This window comes from Schistocerca cancellata, chromosome 9 (genome assembly GCF_023864275.1).
Source record: "Schistocerca cancellata isolate TAMUIC-IGC-003103 chromosome 9, iqSchCanc2.1, whole genome shotgun sequence".
NCBI lineage: Eukaryota > Metazoa > Arthropoda > Insecta > Orthoptera > Acrididae > Schistocerca > Schistocerca cancellata.
In genome coordinates this window covers 487,128,531-487,149,324 of record NC_064634.1, presented here as the reverse complement: position 1 = coordinate 487,149,324, position 20,794 = coordinate 487,128,531, and the positions used below count along the sequence as shown (strand labels likewise).

At 45.2% G+C, this 20,794-nt stretch overlaps 1 non-coding gene across 1 annotated transcript; it reads right to left on the bottom strand.

Moving 5' to 3' along the window:
• Positions 1–20,513: 20,513 nt before the first annotated feature.
• Positions 20,514–20,588, bottom strand: Trnas-cga (transfer RNA serine (anticodon CGA)). The gene has a single exon. It is a non-coding gene; the product is annotated as a tRNA-Ser (tRNA).
• Between the last annotated feature and the right edge of the window lie 206 nt (positions 20,589–20,794).

The following is a 20,794-nucleotide window of genomic DNA, read 5'->3' as shown; positions in this document are numbered from 1 at the left end:
AGAGGACTGATGGGCACTATTAACGAGTCGCCTTCATTAACACACGCAGCAGCTTCTTATCCTTTGTTCGCAGCTGCGTAGTCATTAGTTTCAAACAGGCACGCCACCTCTCAAGTAGTTTAGACACTTCCGAAACAATCAACTCGGACCCAAGAAAATACAGGATGTCCCACTCAAACCTTCCTGATTTCAAAGACCCAGGGGAAAAAAAACCACAGTAGATACGACAATGAAAAATCCACCACACTGTAGAGCATCTCAAAGAATTTATTTATTTATCATAAATACAACCTCTACATGTGAACCATTCGTAGCATGAAGAATATCGAGTGTATATTCAATTTCTTGCCAAGTTCTTTGTAACATTTCCTCTCTTATTGTTGCAATAGTGATACGATGTCGCAACGTAGGAATATCGTTTCACTTTGGTCGCATACACGCGGTCCTTCACGAATCCCGACGTGAAGAAATCAAGCGGCGTAATGTCAGGTGAACGTGGTGGCCAGGCAATAGGTCCTCCGCGTCCGATCCAACGACTGGGAAATTTCCTATCCAGGAACCTGCAAACAGCCATTGACCAAAGCGGCGGAGTTCCATCTTGTTGAAAAATGATGTTGGGTTGCAAGTCTTGTATCTGAGGCACACAAACTGCTCCAGCATGTCCAGATACACTGACCCTTTAATTGCTTGCTCTGCAAAGAAGAACGGTCCAACAATGCTGTCGTGCTTTAGCCCACACAAGGCGTTTAGTTTAGGGCTATCACAAACATGTTCAATGACAACGTGTGGATTTTGCGAACCCCAAATCCGAACATTATGCCTATTAACCATTCCCGATAGATGAAAGGTTGCCTCATCTGAGAATAAACATCTTTCCAGGAAGCTGGCGTCCATATCAATATGCTGCAGCATATCCGCAGCAAATTGTTGTTAGCGTGGTTTGTCGTTCGGCATCAGATGTTGCAGAATTTGCACTTTGCAAGCACACATACGAAGACGCTGGTGAACTACACGATGCGATGTTGATCGAGGTACGTCAAGTTGCCTAGATGCATGACGAATTGACTTACGTGGGCTTCTGAGATACGTTTGTCTGATGTCCTCCTGTCTCTTCTGAAACTCCGTAACGTGCACTGCCAGAATGTTTCAGAACACTTCCTGTTGCCAGAAACTTTCTATACCATTCCTTAATTGTTTTTACATCAGGTGGATCACATTCATACATACGACGATAATTTCTTTGCACAGTAATCGACGATTTTGTTTCTGCAAACCACACTACTGCTTGTGCGCGCTGCTGTGGAGTCGCCATTTTCACTTTATGCGACCATGCTGCACTCTGGCGACGATAGTTGATACTTATGACGCGGGAATATAAATTCCTTGAGATGCTCTAAAATGTGGTGCATTTTTCATTGTCGTATCTAATGATTTTTGAGTGGGACACCCTGTATTTTTCTGGGAATATGAACAGAAAAAACTGCGAGAAACACGTGTCTTCGTTATAGGATGAGATTTTTGTTTCTATCAGTGGTCTGTATTTCTAGGAGAAGAAGTTCCCATGCCTTGAATTCCACTTCTGATCTCTCAGCAACTGGTTGGTAGAAAGTGCTCTCTGGTCGAAGATATGTAAGAGCATCACGGTGAGCTGTTCAAACCAGCCTCGGAGACATCCAAGCGATCTGTGACATGGCTCACTGTACAATATTTTGATAAAATACCTGCTCGTGTCCTCAAGATCACAAACAGTAAGGGTAGTGGCGATATGTTCTATTAAAATAAAGGACTGTTTAAGAAAATCCGGATAAGTGCGGGTAGAAGTCGCGCACTGAGGATTCTGTGCAAACTTCATTAAGTATACAGAGTTCATCCACCCCGTGAATCGAGAATCTCGACGACTTTTGCCTGTTATCGGAATCGATACAGACGTGATATACCCGAATGTCTACCCATTCCTGAGAAAAAGGGGTGTTAACAGAAGAACAGGCAGAGAATCGGATAACAAATGATAAAATTACAAATTAACAATTTTTGGATTTTTTTTACTTTAGTTTTACTGTGAAACCTAGCTTCTTTTCAATTACGTGATTCTATGTTAAGGCGAACAAGCTTCAGTTTTGTACACCACCAAGGGAACGCAGGCCTCAGTATCTGACAGCATTAAATTATCAACTTGATACGTCTACTTGTTCTTGAGAAGAAAGGATTTTGAACAGTCGGGCAGACAAACAATCGGACAGAGACGGGCAACGAAGTTATCCTATAAGGGTTCCGTTTTTTCTACCCTAAAAAGATCTTGCATACACTGATGAGCCAAAACATTATGACCACTGTCCACCGCTAAGTTGCAGGCTGCCTGGTGGCGCTAAGGGCAAGTGACGCGGTAAGAGAAGTATATCAGCGGAGCAGAGGCGAATGGGGACTCACTCTAGCCACGGAAAGTTGCGCAAATGCGGAAATCCGCCGACTTAAGCGACTTTGACCAAAGCCAGACTGTTATGACAAAGTGGCTGGGAGCGAGCGCCTCGGAAATGGCGAAACTGATCGGCTGTTCGCGTGCTGAGCATCTGTGGAAAGTGGTTGAAGAATGCTGAAACCACGAGTAGGCGACAAGACGTTGGACGTTGGATCCCTCATCGCAAAGCTTAGGGATCGGAGGCTTGCCCACTACCTAAAGCAGCATAGGCGGCGATCTGTGGCAGATCTGGGGTCAGAGTACAGTGCTGAGGCAGACACGCCGTTCAGGGCACAGTGTCCTCAGCAGGGACTCCCACGTGTCCCCATGTTGACCCAACAACATCGTCAGTTTTGATTGCAGGGGGCACCGGATCATCGAGATTGGACAGCGGATCATTGTAATCGCGTTGTCTGGCAGGACGAATCCCGTTTATTGTTAAGGGGCTCCGGAACGCCCTATACTTGCAATGTTAAAATAACGCTTATAAATTACATCTTTCCTCACAAAGTATTTGAGGTAGGAAGTTGAACTTTTTACAGATTATTTATTGGAATATGGGCTACAACTTAACACAGGGATTTTACAAAATTTTAGTTCAGTTATTAAAGATGATTTTTTTTCCAATTGTAATGAAAATTCACAACATTTTTTTGCAATTTTTTATTTATATATTCAAAAATATACAGTTTTTTGGAAAAAGGCTGTGTTAAATTATGCAGAAGGTACTGTGTAACATTTACTTAAAGTTTGAAACAAATATGTTTGGAAGATCCTTAGTAAACATGTAATTAGTATGAGAAAATAAAAGTTTTGGGAATCGAGCGACAAAGATTGGATTAACTTTTTAGTGCATTCCAGGTCCATAGGATGGATTATCTTCATCCTCTGCAAACTCCTCCTCCAGCTTCCTCTTGTTCCTCCTCCTGTTTACTCTTGCTTGTATTTCTATACTCTTTACAGCCCTGTCTGCAGCCCGAAGGCGTTCCTTGTCTAAAGCAAGCATCGCTCGTACCATGTTAGAACCTATCTTCATTCCCATATTTCTAAATATCTTGCACCTTACAATGTTGCCATCATTGAAAGTCGCAACAGCAACTTTACTTTTACTCATTATTATACTTCAACAAAACAGAGACTCAAGAAACAGAATTAATTACGAATATTTTCGAGATAACGACAGAGTAAATAAACATGAAACAATCGACAATCACACCAGCGATATATATTGAACCATCACAGGTTAGCCACAACACATACTTTATCTCACATCACTAAAATGTACCTGATGAACACGGACGTTAATAATAACACCATTTGACAGCAGTTTAACAGCGCCACAGTGGGTCACGCCCATGTAGAACACATTTGAAAAAAAATTTAAAAATAGTTGTAGTCTTCGGAATTGAATAAATTATATATCTATTAAAAGGTAATAGTCTGCAGATTCAGAAAACGCAAAAAGTAAAAATTGAACTTTTCATGATTTTGAGCCTTTCCGGAGCCCCTTAAACCAGACTATGATCGTGTTCACACACGCCGTCATCCAGGAAACGGCTGCTCGAAACACGCATCGCGCCACGGATGCAGGCTGGTGGAAGCAGTACCTGAGGTACTAATCGATGGCACCATGACAGATATGTACTACGTGAACATTATTAAGGGGGAGCTGTAACCAATTATGCTAGATGTCTACCCTAACAGCGATGGCATGTTCCAACAGGACAACAGAACGTGTCACAAGGCCACAATCGTGCTTTAATGATTTGACCAGCATGACAGTGAAATCATGTTGATGTCTTGGCCATCAAATCTGCCTTATCTGAATCCGATGAAGCACAATTGGGACACAATCGGGCGCCAGCTCAGCGTCCACAAACCACCAGCCAATAAATTATGGGAAGTGTGTGAACTGTGCGTGGGCACCTGGTGCCACAAATCTCTGTAAACGTATCAAGTACTTGTCGAATCCATGGCACTCAGAATCACTGCTGAAATGCGTTCCTGCGTTGGACCATCACGCTTTTAAGCAGACGACCATAATGTTTTGGCTTATCAGCGTATTCCCTCAGGATGGAGTATTAACCGAAACTACACTCCTGGAAATTGAAATAAGAACACCGTGAATTCATTGTCCCAGGAAGGGGAAACTTTATTGACACATTCCTGGGGTCAGATACATCACATGATCACACTGACAGAACCACAGGCACATAGACACAGGCAACAGAGCATGCACAATGTCGGCACTAATACAGTGTATATCCACCTTTCGCAGCAATGCAGGCTGCTATTCTCCCATGGAGACGATCGTAGAGATGCTGGATGTAGTCCTGTGCAACGGCTTGCCATGCCATTTCCACCTGGCGCCTCAGTTGGAACAGCGTTCGTGCTGGACGTGCAGACCGCGTGAGACGACGCTTCATCCAGTCCCAAACATGCTCAATGGGGGACAGATCCGGAGATCTTGCTGGCCAGGGTAGTTGACTTACACCTTCTAGAGCACGTTGGGTGGCACGGGATACATGCGGACGTGCATTGTCCTGTTGAAACAGCAAGTTCCCTTGCCGATCTATGAATGGTAGAACGATGGGTTCGATGACGGTTTGGATGTACCGTGCACTATTCAGTGTCCCCTCGACGATCACCAGTGGTGTACGGCCAGTGTAGGAGATCGCTCCCCACACCATGATGCCGCGTGTTGGCCCTGTGTGCCTCGGTCGTATGCAGTCCTGATTGTGGCGCTCACCTGCACGGCGCCAAACACGCATACGACCATCATTGGCACCAAGGCAGAAGCGACTCTCATCGCTGAAGACGACACGTCTCCATTCGTCCCTCCATTCACGCCTGTCGCGACACCACTGGAGGCGGGCTGCACGATGTTGGGGCGTGATCGGAAGACGGCCTAACGGTGTGCGGGACCGTAGCTCAGCTTCATGGAGACGGTTGCGATTGGTCCTCGCCGATACCCCAGGAGAAACAGTGTCCCTAATTTGCTGGGAAGTGGCGGTGCGGTCCCCTACGACACTGCGTAGGATCCTACGGTCTTGGCGTGCATCCGTGCGTCGCTCCGGTCCGGTCCCAGGTCGACGGGCACGTGCACCTTCCGCCGACCACTGGCGACAACATCGATGTACTGTGGAGACCTCACGCCCCACGTGTTGAGCAATTCGGCGGTACGTCCACCCGGCCTCCCGCATGCCCACTATACGCCCTCGCTCAAAGTCCGTCAACTGCACATACGGTTCACGTCCACGCTGTCGCGGCATGCTACCAGTGTTAGAGACTGCGATGGAGCTCCGTATGCCACGGCAAACTGGCTGACACTGACGGCGGCGGTGCACAAATGCTGCGCAGCTAGCGCCATTCGACGGCCAACACCGCGGTTCCTGGTGTGTCCGCTGTGCCGTGCGTGTGATCATTGCTTGTACAGCCCTCTCGCAGTGTCCGGAGCAAGTATGGTGGGTCTGACACACCGGTGTCAATGTGTTCTTTTTTCCATTTCCAGGAGTGTATAGGACTGTCGCTGTACTATACTCTTGAGATATGGGCCTTTCTACTGGTGCTGAGTAACGTCACGCGTAGTGTAATATTCGGGTTCACAAGCAACGGCGTAGTAAATTACGCACGTTTGGGCAGGTGCAACTTGTAGAACAATGATGTAGCCGAGGCATCAGGATCGCTTCAGTATGAATGTACACTACCGGCCATTAAAATTGCTACACCACGAACATGACGTGCTACAGACGCGAAATTTAACCGACAGGAAGAAGATGCTATGATACGCAAATGATTAGCTTTTCAGAGCATTCACACAAGGTTGGCGCCGGTGGCGACACCTACATCGTGCTGACATGAGGAAAGTTTCCAACCGATTTCTCATACACAAACAGCAGTTGACCGGCGTTGCCTGGTGAAACGTTGTTGTGATGCCTCGTGTAAGGAGGAGAAATGGGTACCATCACTTTTACGACTTTGATAAAGGTCGGATTGTAGTCTATCGCTATTGCGGTTTATCGTATCGCGACATAGCTGCTCACGTTGGTCGAGATCCAATGACTGTTAGCAGAATATGGAATCGGTGGGTTCAGGAGGGTAATACGGAATGCCGTGCTGGATCCCAACGGCCTCGTATCACCAGCAGTCGAGATGACAGGCACCTTATCCGCATGGCTGTAACGGATCGTGCAGCCACGTCTCGATCCCTGAGGGAACACATGGGGACGTTAGCAAGACAACAACCATCTGCACGAACAGTTCGACGACGTTTGCAGCAGCATGGACTTTCAGCTCTGAGACCATGGCTGCGGTTACCCTTGACGCTGCATCACAGACAGGTGCACCTGCGATGGTGTACTCAACGACGAACCTGGGTGCACGAATGGCAAAACGTCATTTTTTCGGATTAATCCAGGTTTACAGCATCATGATGGCTGCATCCGTGTTTGGCGACATCGTGGTGAACGCACATTGGAAGCGTGTATTCGTCATCGCCATACTGGCGGATCAACTGGCGTGATGGTATGGGGTGCCATTGGTTACACGTCTCGGTCATCTCTTGTTCGCATTGACAGCAGTGGACGTTACATTTCAGATGTGTTACGACCTGTGGCTCTGCCCTTCATTCGATTCCTGTGAAACCCTACATTTCAGCAGGATAACGCACGACCGCATGTTGCAGGTCCTGTACGGGCCTTTCTGAATACAGAAAATGTTCGACTGCTGCCCTGGCCAGCATATTCTCCAGATCTCTCACCACTTGGAAACGTCTGGTCAATGGTGGCCGAGCAACTGGCTCGTCACAATACGCCAGTCACTGCTCTTGATAAACTGTGTTATCATGTTGAAGCTGCATGGGCAGCTGTGCCCGTACACGCCCAGGACTATCAAGGCCGTTATTACGGCCAGATGTGGTTGTTGTGGGTATTGATTTCTCAGGATCCATGCAACCAAATTGCGTGAAATGTATTCTTCCTTGTGTAGCAATTTTAATGACCAGTACTGAATGTGCAGGAACTGCCGGTGACAGACTCAGTGAGCCATACAGATTCCCAAACAGTCTAACGGGAGCTCTGTACCACCGATTTCTGCTCGATAGCTTACCAGCGCTGCCGGAGAGCGTTAGCCTCGCAGAAAGACGACGACTGTGGTTTCTGCACGACAGCGCACCACTTGTTTTTCTGCAGGTCGTGCGACAGTAGCTCAGCGCAATGATTTATGGTCGACGAGATCAAATAGCGTGGCGTCCCGGCTCACCGTTAAATTTCTGGCTAAGGTCACATTAAAAGTCATCAGTATGTCCCCAACCCATCGAGAATGTGCAGAATTTACTGGAGCGTGTGACCAACGCATGTACCGCAATCAGAATGGAGTAATGTGTATCTGGAATTTAATGTGTATCTGTGAAGAAGGGCTGAATGATGTGTTAGGATGCGTGGTATCTGTAGTGGACTGGCCAGACAGCCAATCCACTATGACCGGTAGCCGAAAGGCACGCGTTTAAGGTCACGCAGGCTGGCGTGAGGTCTGGAACAGGACAATGTAATTAATATAGCCAATAAGGTACGTTGCTGCTGGAATACTTAACTTTTAATCCATAATAATCTCTCTTGACGGTACATGCTTCACATGATAAGTAGCAAAGGATAAAGGCGCCTTGCTAGATCGTAGCAAATGACTTAGCTGAAGGCTATGCTAACTATCGTCTCGGCAAATGAGAGCGTAATTTGTCAGTGAACCATTGCTAGCAACGTCGGCTGTACAACTGGGGCGAGTGCTAAGAAGTGTCTCTAGACCTGCCGTGTGGCGGCGCTCGGTCTGCAATCACTGACAGTGGCGACACGCGGGTCCGTCGTATACTAGCGGACCGCGGCCGATTTAAAGGCTACCACCTAGCAAGTGTGGTGTCTGGCGGTGACACCACAGTATCCACGTGCAGCAATGCCGATAGTGTCTCCTTGTACGTAACAGCCATATGGGAATGAGAACAGGGGTTGGTACATATCTCAACTGAAACTGGTTTTCGGACCTTTCATTATCGACACTTCTAGTTTTGACCAATAGTTCCTGCTGTAGGAATATGCGACCATTTTTAGGTGCACCATATGTGCTATGACATCTTCAACATCTTGAGGGTTTTCTGCGGCTGCCGCCGTCTCTCGCTTCACGTTTTCCGCTTCTTCCGACCACGCCAAGCTCCTTCTCGCAGTCCCCTGGCAGCCATTAAGACCCCGACCTCTCGACTGCAGCTCCCCCTAGGTCGTCCACGCTTTCTTCTTCCCGCCGGGGTCCACTGCCGCACCTTTCTCTGGCCATCGTCCATCCTTTCCAGACGTCCATTTTATTTTTGGCGTCTTATCTCTATGGTGCTATTACTGATTCTTCGATGTCCATTCCCTCTCTTGTGTTAATATTTTCTACGCGGTCCGGCCTGTAGATGCCACAACTTCGTCTCCGAAAGTCTAGTGCAACGACTTATCTCTCTGACGCTTCTTTATTACCCATGTTTCTGCTCCGTACCTAGCGGTGTTATCAACAGTTGAGCAATATGTCCTGTGGCGTCGATAGTTACGATGCCACAACGTAGATGCACGCTCTCGTAAGTTGGCACTACGAGAGAAGACTAAAGCCGTCGGCACACGGAACGTGCTGTCTGTGGTGTCACCGCCAGACACCACACTTGCTAGGTGGTAGCTTTAAATCGGCCGCGGTCCATTAGTACATGTCGGACCCGCGTGTCGCCACTGTCAGTACTTGCAGACCTAGCGCCACCACATGGCAGGTCTAGAAAGACGGACTAGCACTCGCCCCAGTTGTACGACGACTTTGCTAGCGACTACACTGACGAAGCCTTTCTCTCATTTGCCGAGAGACAGTTAGAATAGCCTTCAGCTAAGTCCATGACTACGACCTAGCAAGGCGCCATTAACCATATCTGGAGAGAGTCTCACTTGTATAACCAAGAGCGATGTACCACAATGATGGAATAAAAGTTAAGTATCACATCAGCTACGTACTTATCTTTATAGTATTAATTACGTAACCTGTTCCAGAATTCACGCCAGTCGGCGTGAGTAGACGCGTGCCTTTCGGTAACCTCACCCTGTGTCTAGACTGTCTTGTCTAGACACAACACTGTCGAACGTGAACGTTGAGCATGCCAAGTTCAACGTGCTGCTGAACGTTCAGGAACGATGGGACTTGTGCATACGGTACGTGGGACCAACGTGGTATACGCGATCGCAACGCACTCCTGCGGCAGTTGAGGGATGTTTCTAGTTCGTAAATCACACTGTTTACTCAACGGGCGCGCTAAAATTCCCACGTTACCTCTATTAAAACGCACATTTCCTCCATCGTCCACGAAAAGGAAAGTACCATGTCCAATCAATAAGGGCACAGGTTTACAAAAAGTTCCGTTACAAACAGCGAGGTAAAAATTTGGAATACTTCTCTCCATAAGCTAAACATTATTTCATCATTCCCATATTTTAGTAAAACCCGAAGGTCAGTGTTACTTGATCACTGTTCCTACACAGTAGCAGAATCTTTGCAACACGTGAATTACGAAGCGTAAAAGAAAAAGTAGCAAAATATCTTTATACAAATAGCGCAAACTGACCTGTAGATTAGGCCAATCGAACAAAGTCATCCCTAAAAAAAGGTGAACTTATATCTACATAACATCAACTCTTATAGTATATACTTATATTAAACTAATAATAAAGTATCAGAACCTAATAAAAACGTGAATGTTAGGGAAAAAAAACTGAAAGTGTCAATACGGTTCAAAATGGGTCAAATGGCTCTGAGCACTATGCGACGTAACTTCTGAGGTCATCAGTCGCCTAGAACTTAGAACTAATTAAACCTTACTAAGGACATCACACACATCCACGCCCGAGGCAGGATTCGAACCTGCGACCGGAGCGGTCGCTCGGGTCCAGACTGCAGCGCCTAGAACCGCACGGCCACTCCGGCCGGCAGTGTCAATACGGGAACCACTGCCCAACTATCATCTTCATACAGGCCAGTGACGCTACTCATTACGATAAACCAACAGCACGTTATTTGTATCTAATCTTATTGTGTTACGGCTTTCTGAAAACCTAAATCGTAGATATGTTACCAATTGAAATTTAATTACAACAAATTTTACCAAGAATAATGCGTTTTGGGTTGATCTTCAGTGTGTCGCTGACTTCAAATAACCTACTCTCATAATGCGCAAGTTAAAATAATTCTTTTGCACGAATATGTTTCTTATTTTATTGGAACGAATGACACAGTTAACAACGAGTTTTCCAGCAATTCTCAATTTGCTAGTGCTCGGAACGGCATATATACGTCTAGCCTTGAAATGAATGCCAATATGGCGCCTCACAACTCTGTACTGAAGGGAGATGGCGTGCGCGTGACGTAGGTGGCGTTGTGCCATCTCATTGGCCAACGCTCAGATGCACGCTCAGAATATCTGACATGCCAGATATTGCTCTCCACATTCGGGAAGACTCGCGAACGTGCTGTTCCACGCCATGACATCAGAAACCCGGCACGCTCAACGCTCAACGCTCGGATGCACGGTCCGTGTGCCGACGGCGTAACTACGCCCACTACAGCGCCCTCTGGCCGACGCTGTGGAGCTCAGCGAGCACCGTCTTGATTTCAGCCCATTTCATCAGGAGCAGGCGGCCTGGAAATATCGCTTCTACTACCGAGTGGACTAGCTTGCTGTTGAGACTTAGTTACGATCAGAAAATGTTTGGACAGCAACGAGTATTTGTTAGTTTTGAGATTATACAGAACAGTCGTCCTAACTTCACAGGATTAGACACTGACTACGGCTTCACACCTACTTGCTCATTCTAGCCAAAGTTATGCAAGCATTTGATATTTACTTGTGTTTTTGACTCTATTAAAAGTGTTTAAGTTACATGCAGTAATCGAAGTGCTTCACCTCTCCGGCTCCTACCACCACCACCTAGAGACAAGGCCGCGGCGCGAAATTCATAGCAGGTCGTGACGTCACTCCAAGCGGGCCACCATGTTGTGTTTCGAAGCGTTTGTTTATCTACACGTTTGTTGTGTGCAGGGAAGAGACTCCCCCAAGAGGGATCATTGCCGACAAAATTTTATTAAGTAAATTTTCAATGCACAATGTTCGGCCGTAGCCGGCTTAGGCATACTGTGGTGGAAGGTGCTGGCCGGAAGACCATGGTCGGCACATTCCTGCCACGTGCTCCTCGGTTAGACTCAAGTCCCACAATTTAACTGTCGAGTCTTAACCCTCATGTAAGTCATTTTGCTTTGTCTCTAAATTTTTGTCATTTTGTAATGTTTTCATTCACGCACTTGGGAAATTACCATTGCAATACTAGATTTAAGAACTCAAAGTAATATTACGGGGAAAAACCCCCTTGTGACTATTAGGCCTGGGAGCATTCTCTCACCCCCACGAGGGTGGAGTGTTTCAGTGTGCTGTACTCCGGTGCCCCTCATCATCGCCTGGGTACCCACCACCACTGATACCGCCGACACACACTCACAGCATGGCGCCGCCTCACTGCCGTCGCACCACAAGTTTGTTATTCAAGAGCCTTCCTTCAGGCCCTTCAGGCCACTTTGTAACTTTTGCACATATTGATCATATATTTTTTGAAATGGAATAATCAACTAGAATAGGCTCATTCATTTTCATTCAGGGAGCCTTCTTCGGAAGGGGAAAGGATGTGCAGGGAAGAGACCCCCCAAGAGGGATCATTGCCGACAAAATTTTATTAAGTAAATTTTCAATGCACAATGTTCGGCCGTAGCCGGCTTAGGCATACTGTGGTGGAAGGTGCTGGCCGGAAGACCATGGTCGACACATTCCTGCCACGTGCTCCTCGGTCAGACTGAAGTCCCACGGGTTGGTTGCGCTGCCGGGGGTACGCTACTAGCAAGGCGCGTTGGCGGAATCAACCCTCCAATCAGAGACTAATCGTGTGATCACGTGGGGACGCGGCCGGGAGCGGCGAGGGCGGCTTGGCAACAGCTCCGCGCTCTCTTAGCTTCTGACCTCGGCCCCGAGTAGTCGCTCCTCTAGCCTTTGCCTCACTGATGAGCAGACGGCAACCCCTCTTGGGGCTGCTCAGCCCTACGTAGGCACCCCTGTACCATCATTACCAGAATAAATTGGGTCCATTCCACTCAATTAATTGTCATTTTACAACGCCCTCCGCTCCTGACTTCTATCCTGACGAACAGTTGGATCGAGTGCTATATTCGTGCTTAAAAGTAGCGATTACAGTGTTTGCCTGTAGTGAAGCTACTGTGAACATGGTTTACAAGTGCTGTGTGCCAAGGTGTCGTGGAAATTACGGAACTCGACCGAAAGTAATGTTGTTTTCCTTTCCGAAAGATGCAAATCTGTGTTGGAAATGTCTTTCAGCGATTCATCGGGACAATTTCCAACCCACTGAGTACACGAAGGTATGTAAAAACTATATACCTAGTACAATTGTTATTTTTTCTGGTGGAATATCTTGCATTTTGGATACATTAGACAAAATTGTGAGCAAAAGTTCGCAGTAAGTAGGCCTAGTATTCGTTATCAAGTGGCTTTATTTTGATTTTGAAAACGAAATATAAATTTGTGGCTCGTGTTACTTTTTACTCGTGTTTAAATTTCTCTGCAGTTCGTATTTTGTTACGCATTACCGATACGTTTTATTCTCTATTTGTGAGTGGGTGTTGTTTTTCACTCTCGCATTAGTTAGCATGAGTGCTAACGAATGTTGAAACTGCTGTTTTCATGCTTAAAAAGCGATCTCTCTGTATGAAGCATATCTGTTATTTTTCGATGTGTCAAACAATGGAACAAATTAATCTAGAAATAGGTTAAATTTATTATTGACGTTTTTAGCTTGACACATTGTCTCATTCCAACTGCTGCAAATGTCTGCTGAAGGTTTGTAGATTTTCACTGTTGACTTATGCTCAAAATCTGCCATATTTTTACAGGAAAGAAAATTTACATTACAATAACAACGCATAATTGTTTTTGTGAGGTGAGTTAAAAGTGATTGTTTGCTTGGGGAATGTACTCAGCTTTCCTGAGGGAGCTCTATAAACAGCTACACAATATTTATTTAGGATACTGAAGGCAGAGGAATTTAATATTATACACTGTATTAGTGCAGAATTTTTCAAGTGAGTGTAAATAATAGTTGTCTGGTCCAGAAAGAATGTACTTTATCACAGTGCATTTTTCACAATTGTACCTTGTTTTATCATGTATGTCGCAATATTATTTGCATCCCGCACTCGTACGTTTTCACTGGCTATTGATAAGTCTTATGCAATTACATTACCGGTAAAAAAGAATTATAAACTATAGTTTCTGCTATATCGCGATTGATAAAGTTACTTATTTTAACCATTCGGCAAAGTACTCTCCTCTTTGCGTGGTATCATTTGCCAAGATCTCGTTTCGTTATCTCCAGCGGTTTACGAGATATGACAGGCGTTATGAATATTTCATTCCCGCGCGTTGCGATCGGAAGTGAAGTTGCTGCAGATGCGCAATTTTTTCGAGATTGGAAGCAGATATTGATCCTAAGTTTTACGAAAATTTCAAAACCTCATCTGTATTTCATACTCAGCAATAGAATGTGTAATATGCATCAAACACAAATTCATAGCGACCCCTATTTTTGATGGCAACGTTCTCAAATTTGATACTCATCTGTGAAATACCACAATAGTTATGACCATTATCGAAATGATTGGCACTTCATCATGAAGCTGCCATATAAAGCTAAAAGTATTTCAGAAATTAATTATTTTTTACGGAATAGGTTCTGTAAAACCGTTTGACAAAGATTTGCAGGCCGTGCGTCTCGATTCTTTAAGCGCAGCGCCAATCCATCCCTGGCCCGCTTTGCGTGACGTCACAAGAGCGTGCCGCGGCCTTCTCTTTAGGTGGTGGTGCTCCTACTCGCTTCCTTCACTCTCGTCCTATGTTACAGAAGCAGCTCACAGGAGCAGACCCACGCGCCGCTCTATCCAGGCGGGATAGAAAATATCCCTTGTTAGGTTATTTTTGTTATTTTGTTATTCGAAACCATAGAGTTCAGCTGTCGTTCGGCCCTCCCGTTCCGCCTCGTTTTATTATTTATGTCTTCTTCACTTTTTCCGTTTTATGATATAGAGCTATATATAACAACAAAAGCTGCTTAACGTAGTGCAAATGGTACTATTGTTTCATTTCATTGCTGGGATGCTACAAAGCACTATCTTCAGTTGCATCCGGTGACTGGGCCCATTCGAATACCTATATGATCCTTCATAGCCTATGCGAAAGAGTTTGCTGCCCTCCTACGAACGTTTCAGCGTAGCAGGAACGAAGCGTTCTAATCGATTTCAGAATGCTCAGATCGTTTTTGTTATCAAGGAGGTTCCTCTAACATTCGCGCATAACTAACTAACGTCACTACATAACTCTGATACACAGGGTGTAAATTTTAAGTTTAGAAACCAGAATAACTCGAAAAATAAGATTCACACAAAAAAATGTGTAAAATCCAAACCTGATTATTTTCGAGGAGGACATTTGCTGGTGCTAAAAGTTAGCCCACCCCCTTCGGGTGGGGTGGGAGGCAACTTTAAAATTTCAAATGGGAATCAGAATCAGATTCTACATAGAAAACTACGTACATGTTGTCTTCAACATTTGTTTTGACTCTTGGTAGTTGGCGCTGTAATTCAAGAAAATCCATGTTCTAATTTTTGCGTGCTAAATGGTTTTTTGTTTGAGTTATTAAACAATTTACTGCGGAAGGTAGTAGAACCAGCAAGAAAGAACCCATGCAGCATCTGTCTGGAGAAAACAATCAAGTGGCAGACCTAGCTGCTGTGGCTCATGATCTACATGCGATCACAAGATAAATATCAAGGCAATCAGGAATTTCACAAATGAGTGTTTGGAAAATCCTGAAGCTCCTCAAATTTCATTCACACCATCTATCCATGCGTCAGGAACTACATGGCGATGACTTACAAAACCGTCTATCGTTTCGTCACTGGGCAGTTCAGCGGATACAAACAAACCAAAACTTTTTTGCCAGAGTACTTTTCTCCGATGAGGCAACATTCACAAACCACGGCGAAGTTAATCGCCATATCATGCATTACTGGAGTGATAAGAACCCACACTGGATTCCAGAAGTCAACCATCAGCGACCTCGGTCAGTTAATGTTTGGTCTGGTATAATTGGCGATAAACTGATCGGTCCATATTTTATCGACGGTAATTTGAATGGCAACAAATATCGAAACCTATTTGAAAATGGTCAGATCTACTTGAGGATCTGAGCATAGAACTTCGACAGAACATGTGGTTTCAGCGTGATGGTTGTCCAGCGCATTATTCATTAGTAGCGCGCGATGTACTAGATCGATTTTACCATGGTCGCTGGATCGGCAGGGCAGGTCCTGTGAATTGGCCAGGCAGATCGCCTGACCTCACCTCGCCAGATTTTTTCTTACGGGGTTGTCTTATCAGGAAACGCCTACCACACGCGAAAACATGATGCAAAGAATAAGAGGTGCTTGCGCTGCAATTACACCAGACATGTTATCAAGATGTGTGCAGGGATTTACAAAAATGGTTCAAATGGCTCTGAGCACTATGGGACTTAACTTCTAAGGTCATGAGTCCCCTACAGCTGAGGCAGGATTCGAACCTGCGACCGTAGCAGTCGCGCGGGTCCAGACCGTAGCGCCTAGAACGGCTCGGCCACTCCGGCCGGCAGAAGTTGCTCATTCAGGCTTTTGGCAGAACGTGACTGGAGAGTGTATTTATTGCGACGATATAATTAATTAGCTGTGCCCCGATATGCAGTAAAGGTAGACTCGCGCCCTAGATGCACACTGTTGTCCTTACGCGACAGCTGCCACGGTGAAGTGTAGTAAGAACAACTACAAAGACCAATAACTCCAAGCGCTAGACACGGAGGAGCAAGCCTCTCCGAAGCATCACCAGGGAGCGTCTGCATCAGATTCTGCGAGCGTAGTTGCAGGCGGGCAGCGACCGTCGCCTGTTCTCGCTAGCTGCTGCTACCACCTGCTGCCTAGCGCCCCTCGCTGGCTCTGCCCGCTTCTCGTGCGTCAGGAGGCGTGCCGTGACGAGTTGCATCTCGGGAGGCGAACGACCTTTTGCGGCTTTCCCCGCAATTTCTCAGCTCCAGGCGGTCCAACCGGCGAGCAGAGGCACTCGCCATCGCGCCTGCCAACTGGAACGAGCTTACAGTAAACATTCGACCTTCCAAAGCGAAAGGTTTTAAGTTTAGAGCCGCAGAAGAGTAAAAAAGAACGTATGATATCAGTTATCAACAGTGCTTTGGCGCTAAAGACCTTGCTATCGAGTACCCAAAATACATTATCGTCATCACTGAACCGTGCAACCGAGTAATGATATTCACAGCGGGCAATTTTAAGACAGTACTTCTTTAAATCCTTCTACAAGGGAGACTCATGAAGTTTTAACTATCACTGTTCTACTCTCTTTCCCTACTTGCTAAGAAAAGCAGGAGAAAAGCTACGCATAATCCAAGATATCATTTGCTCATTATTGTCTTAGCGAAACATGTTTCAGCACTTTCTGTGCCATCTTGTGTGACTTTCCGTTTATTATTCTGCATCCTTGACACAGTGTTTTTCTGCTGGTAACGATATCAATTGCGAAGAAAACAAGTGTAAAACAACGAGAAACAAGACTACAGCAACAGCAGGCATGACAAGCAGTAGCATAAGTGGTACATATATACTCTAAGACAAAAAAAAAACACACCACGAAGGAATTATCCAAATGGGGCAGGAATTTGAAGATGTGATGTGTATATACAGACAAACAAATAATTAAAATTTCGGAAAAATTGGATAATTCATTCAGCACAAAGAGTTTCACAACTTGAGCAAGTCAATAACGCGGTGATCCACCTCTGGTTCTTATGCAAGCAGATATTCAGGTTGGCATTGATTGAATGTCTTTCTAGGGATACCACGTCTAAATCTGTCCAATAGCGGTGTCAGCTCGTCAAAACCCCGAGCGGGTTGGAGAGCCCGGCCCATGGTGCTCGAAACGTTCTCAATTGGGGAGCGATCCGACGGCCGCGCTGGCCAAGGTAGCGCTTGGTAAGCACGAAGACAAGCAGTGGAAACTCTCACTGTGTGCGGGCGGCCATTATCTTGCTGAAATGTAAGACCAACAAAACGGGGCGTAGAATATCGTAGACGTGCAGCTGTGTTGTAAGGGTACAGTGGATGACAACCAAAGCGGTGCTGCTATGAAAAGAAATGCCATCCCAGACCATTAGTTTTGGTTGTCGGGACGTATGTGGGCGACAGTCAACCACTGTCCCGGGCGCCTCCAGACGCGTCTTCGGCCTGGAATCTCATTGACTGAAGTTGAATTGTCTTTAGTGATGTGTCCTGCTTAGAACTGAGCCTCGATGACCAGCATAGTGAGTCAGATGAATCCTCTACTAAAACCTAGGTCCAAAAAATTATCGTAAAATTGAAACGTACTTTTCGCGTTGATTGTATCAAAACTCGTGCATGACTTGTGATATAGTGTGTATTTTCGTACGTTAGGTGCTGCGAAAAAAAATTTGTCTCTAGAATTAATTATATTCAACGTTTGTGCCTTATTCAGTTTTAGCGGCAGTGTCTCCGTTCAAAGAAACTATCACCTCGAATGTCGGTGTACCTCTACTTGGGGTAAACGTATATTTTGATAAATTTATGAAGTTATCAGTGTAATTTACTTCGTAGTAAATCGGCGTTAGGGATTTACAGTTCTGGAGTACATATTACAACTAACATATTTTGTTACCTCTAGTTTTTCCTCCCAGCAGCAACTTTGACGCCAGGTTTTTCTGTTTCTCATTAGAAATCTCGTTTTGCGTTTTAATTCGTTCAGTTCCCAGAGTGAATTAACGATAGTTCTAGCTTGTCATATCCAGAAATTGAAGGAAGTAAACACGCCTATACTGAAGTTATTTGTTCGCTGTGCTCTAAACACAGTACGTGCCACAGGGCAGCCCCGTTGTCAGTGCTGTTCTTCAACGCGAGATGAGTTAGTTGAGGTGGCTTTGGTATCTCACAACATCTATCCTAGCACAACCATTCGCAGCACCATACAGTCAGGACAGTCGCTACGCATGCGACAGCTAGCGCTACTCACAAGTGGAGGCCAGGACGTTTGGAACGCGGATTTACTGCAAACTTCGTACACTCGTAGCACTCAATGAGGACAACAAAATGTGTAAGCAGTAACGCGTACCTCTCAAGCGTTATTGAGAAAATCGCATGATAATTTCGGCCGTCAAATATATACCTGTGCGTGGCCATTTTTGCCATGAAGCGGCGGTAGCCGTCTGGTTAGCGTTTAAGCCCCGTTATCGTTGGGTCGCTGGATCCAGTTTTTTTTTATTTTCAACACAGTCATTTTCTTTACTATTTATATTGAAATTGATATGATGGGAAAAATACGTGTAATCGAATAAACTTTTATTAAATTTACAACGTTATTTGGCAGTCTACAAATATTTATTATCACAAATAATATAATATTCATAACTATAGACTAGTAAACGACCAACGCATAAAGTGATACTATAAAATGTATTTAATCGAAAGAGAACAAGAAACTGCCTCTCCTGAAGACGCTGTTAAAATACAGTCGATACTGCATGATCAATTAGCAGTGCCCATACTTAAGGAAATGCTGCGTTATGCATGGTTTGCTTCCCAATCATCGTCTGAAAGAGAGGATTTTGAAAATGTTAACGAGGTTCGTTTTCCCACGGAAAACCTCAAAAGACCTTGCGTACGCGGAAACAAGCATTTATTCAATGCAGCTGGTGCCGTTTAACTTTATGTTTTCAATGTTTTTACGAAAAGTACCATCCTGCAACTTGTAATGTCGAAAGCGACTATTAATTGTACATATTTCGAAAGCAGTCGCCTGTCAAAACCTGGAAGTAACAAGTAGTTTCGGCATCCTTCCAGGTATAAAGGATTTCTCAAATCACGGACAAGCATACATTTTCAGTATCACTTTATGCATTTGGTCGTTTACTAGTCGATAGTTATGAATATTATATTATTTGTGATAAAAAAAATTTGTAGACTGCCAAATAACATTGTAAAATTAATAAAAGTTCATCCGATTTCACATATTTTTCCAATTATATCAATTGTAATATAAATAGTAAAGAAAATGACTGTGTTGAAAATAAAAAAATGACGAACGGGACTCGATCCAGCGACAACAATTACGGGGCTAGAACGCTAACCAGACGGCTGCCGCCGCTTCATGGCAAAAATGGCCACGCACAGATATGTATTTGACGGCCGAAATTATCTTGCGTTATTCTCAATAACGCTTGAGAAGTACGCGCTACTGCTTACACATTTTGTTGTCCTCATGGAGTACTACGATTGTACGAAGTTTGAAGTAAATCCGCGTTCCAAACGTCGTGACATCCCCTTGTCAGTACTCGTATGTTTCAGAACGCCGCGCATAAAAACAGGATTCTTTCGGAGCTCATATTTCGGGTTATGTTGGTAATCGAAAGGCGGGGTCAAGTGTTCTGTACAGCCCTTGGGCTAGGGACCATTTGTGTGCCCAGTAGAAGAATCGTTTTAGCGTTACTCTCCTACAGTACAAAGTTTGGAAACTACACACTTCCTCCTGCTTAGGGAAATGAAGCAAATCGGTTGGTTCTCTTTGCATTTGATGTGGTCTATTATGCGCCTTAAAGGGCTTATTGCGGCGTTATTTAGTTCATGGGTGGTCCTGAAAAAAGTCGAAAAACATGATTCTTGGATATCAAAACCAAGCCGCCGTTTCTAAGACGACTACGCACAGCACATTTCTGATATTTTTGCGATATATTCTTAATATCTCGATTTCGAACAACCTTGAAAATTTTCTTGAAATCCAGAATGTAATTTTCACTCTGCAGCGGAGTGTGCGCTGATATGAAACTTCCTGGCAGATTAAAACTGTGTGCCGGGCCGAGACTCGAACTCGGGACCTTTGCCTTTCGCGGGCAAGTGCTCTACCAACTGAGCTACCCAAGCACGACTCACGCCCCGTCTTCACAGCTTTACTTCTGCCGGTACCTCGCCTCCTACCTTCCAAACTTTACAGAAGCTCTCCTGCGAAACTTGCAGAACTAGCACTCCTGAAAGAAAGGATATTGCGGAGACATGGCTTAGCCACAGCCTGGGGGATGTTTCCAGAATGAGATGTTCACTCTGCAGCGGAGTGTGCGTAGATATGAAACT